Source organism: Gavialis gangeticus, unplaced genomic scaffold (genome assembly GCF_001723915.1).
Source record: "Gavialis gangeticus isolate Ggan-Ray unplaced genomic scaffold, GavGan_comp1, whole genome shotgun sequence".
Classification (NCBI taxonomy): Eukaryota; Metazoa; Chordata; order Crocodylia; family Gavialidae; genus Gavialis; species Gavialis gangeticus.
The window spans coordinates 18722204-18724991 of NW_017729006.1; the positions used below are offsets into that span (position 1 = coordinate 18722204).

The 2788-nt window shown below is 41.4% G+C and overlaps 1 protein-coding gene across 2 annotated transcripts in view; it reads right to left on the reverse strand.

Annotated features, from left to right (window-relative positions):
- The window catches only part of ULK4 (unc-51 like kinase 4), a 556180-nt gene that overhangs the window by 521597 nt on the left and 31795 nt on the right, over nucleotides 1-2788 (reverse strand). The gene's annotated exons all lie outside the window — the stretch shown is intronic.

Below are 2788 nucleotides of genomic sequence, written 5' to 3' on the forward strand. Positions count from 1 at the left end.
AAAAAAAAAAAAAAATAGTTGGTGCCTTTGAAAAGGACAGCAAGCAAAAGGAAGCTGGCAGGACAGCACTGCTCCCTGTGCTCAGCTCCAGGTACCCAGCAGGGAGCAATGCAAGGCAAAGTTCCTGCCCACTTCTTGCATTAGAGCACCAGTTCTACAGAAGAGATGGAAGCAGCTGTCCATTCCCTGTCCCCACCTCACACCTGGTGACCCTGGTCTCAGGAAGGCTAGTCCCCAGGACGAGTTAAGCTGGGGGGCAGTGAGAGCAGGATGGAACGTGTAGACATTCAATCTCCCAAGAGAAACTCTCCTGGAAGAGACTTAACTCTGGGTACTCCTGGGTTATTTTTGCCTTGAAGCAGCCACTTTTGCTTCAAGAGAAAAAAGCATGAACAGCTGCACACCTGTGGTTTCTGGAAGAAGAGCAATTCACCAAGTAGAGACTGAACATCTTCTCTATATAGCCTTTATATAAACAGCTATCTATAACTAACTTCTAAAGTGTCTAAGCTATAGGTGTTCACAGATCCTTAACCCAAGTCATCAAATCCTACTAGTTACTGTAAGTAGGACAGCAATAAAGAAGGCATTAACAGATCTTAAAAGAATCAAGAACAATGCAAAGGCCATGTCTATACTACCTCATTATGATGGTATACATTTTTGCACGGAGAAAATGCAGTTCTGCTAATGGGGCCACTTTATATATTCTACTGGTGTGCAGTACAAAGTTTAAACCCTTATTGATCAAAACTGTTCATTCACTAGTCTGGTTTAAGTTTAAAATGACCATAATCCTGTTTATTTCCATACTTCTCAAAAATATTACACTATTAGCAACCTTATAATATCTTCCCTTTGCTTTACCATAGTTCCAGCACTAGTCATTTGCTCATACAATACATATCACTGATGGCCAAGGCCCAAAGAACTGTAAATTAAGGATCACTTTTTGCCAACGTTAGCTTCATAAATAAATCTATTTTAGATTATTTCAAAAAATACTTCCATATGGTTAGTATTCCAATACAGAGGTAGGGAGGCACCGATAAAGATTTTCTTGGCTGATACCGATAGCCAATTATTCAACAGGCATATCGGCCAATACTGATCTGATAACCGATTTACAGGAATGCCACCAGACAGCATGGAGAGCAGTGTCCTGCAAGTAAGTCTGTGGAGGAGAAGGGGCATGGCGGGGGCAAATCAAGGCCCCCATGGTGAAGGAAGGAAAGGGGCAGGGGCAGGAGCAGGGGCTGGGGCAGGGGCAGGGCAGTAAATGGGACATAGCTGTGGGCAACTCATCTACGGGATCAGCATCCCAGCACTTAAAAATGGCAGCAGGGGAACTTGAACTAAAGCTTATTTGAGCTTTAGTTCAACTGCCACCGCCACCATTTTTAAGCACCAGGACACTTAGCCAGAGCAGAGCTGAGCAGGACAAGGGGGGAAGTGGGCTGCCCGCTGCAGGCTCAGGGCTCTTCACCCTCCTGCCTTTGACCTGGGAGCTGCACACTGGCTCATCATCTGATGAGCCTTAGTTCAAGTGTCCTGGCTGCCGTTTTTAAATGCTGGATGAGTCACCTGCAGCTCTATCCTGCTTCCTGACCTGGCCCTGGGGTCCGATTCACTGCCCTGCCCCACTCCCTTCCTCACTGTGGGGGCCTTGATTCCCCCCCCCCCCCACCCCTTCCCCTCCACAGATTTAACTGGAGGGATTGATCTCCGCACTGCCTGGCTTCATTACTAGCTGGTGCATGCATGTGGCCACACACATGCACATGGTGTCTGGGGGCCCTGGCCAGAAGGCATATTATATTTATCAATACATTATCAGCTACACCCTGACCGAAAAAAGGCTGATAATGTTCATTTTCTTTTTATCAGTGCTAATCCAATATGGCACTGATATATCAGTGCACCTCTATACAGAAGTTCATATTGTTATTTTAAGCATTCATGAAACTGTATTCTTTGCACTTAGCTTTGATTTTATGCATTTCTTCTATCAGCTATTTCAGTTTTACTTTTTCCATTCATCTGCATCAAATATTAATGTGGAAAAATGAAACCTCATCAAAAACCAAAATCCTTATTACACTTAATCCAAAGACTTAACTTTTCTAGCCAGTTAGGGACTTGCTGCATTTAAATTCTTATCAATTTGATTAACATTTTTAGAAATGACTACACATTTTTTATTTTAAAAAATCCAAAGCAGCACAAAAAAAAAAAAAATCATAAAAATATTATGGAACTCCCCAATACCAGGAGTAAATGAATAAGAGACAGTTGCATTTTGGGGATGGAATTTTATAAACCAATACAAAATAAACCCTTTTCTGTTCTTTAAATACAACACAAATTCATGCACTATGGTATTATATACTCTGCCTCTTAGTCCCTTACTTATCACTTGGATTTGGGCTTCAGTTCCAGGGTAATTTGAAACCTAATCAGAATTAAAGCTAACATAATAAAACACATTTAATTATATGTTTTATTGCAAATACAATTTTGTTGTTCTGAGTCTGAGCAAAGCTTGCTCGTATAAGAGTGAAAAACAAGGTTCCATGCTTATTAAATCTGTTGCTTTTCTATGCTTTACTTAGGAAATTCTTGTTACACTGCAAATTAAGATCCCTTTAATGGTTTATGTTTCCAAAGGCTTGCTTAAATAAAACAAAGGGTCCAATCAAAAACTGTTCCACCCACAAAAGTCCCATACAAGACGTGCTCTCAGAGTTTTCATGATCAGGTTTTTAGTTACCTGCTTAGTTGCATACAG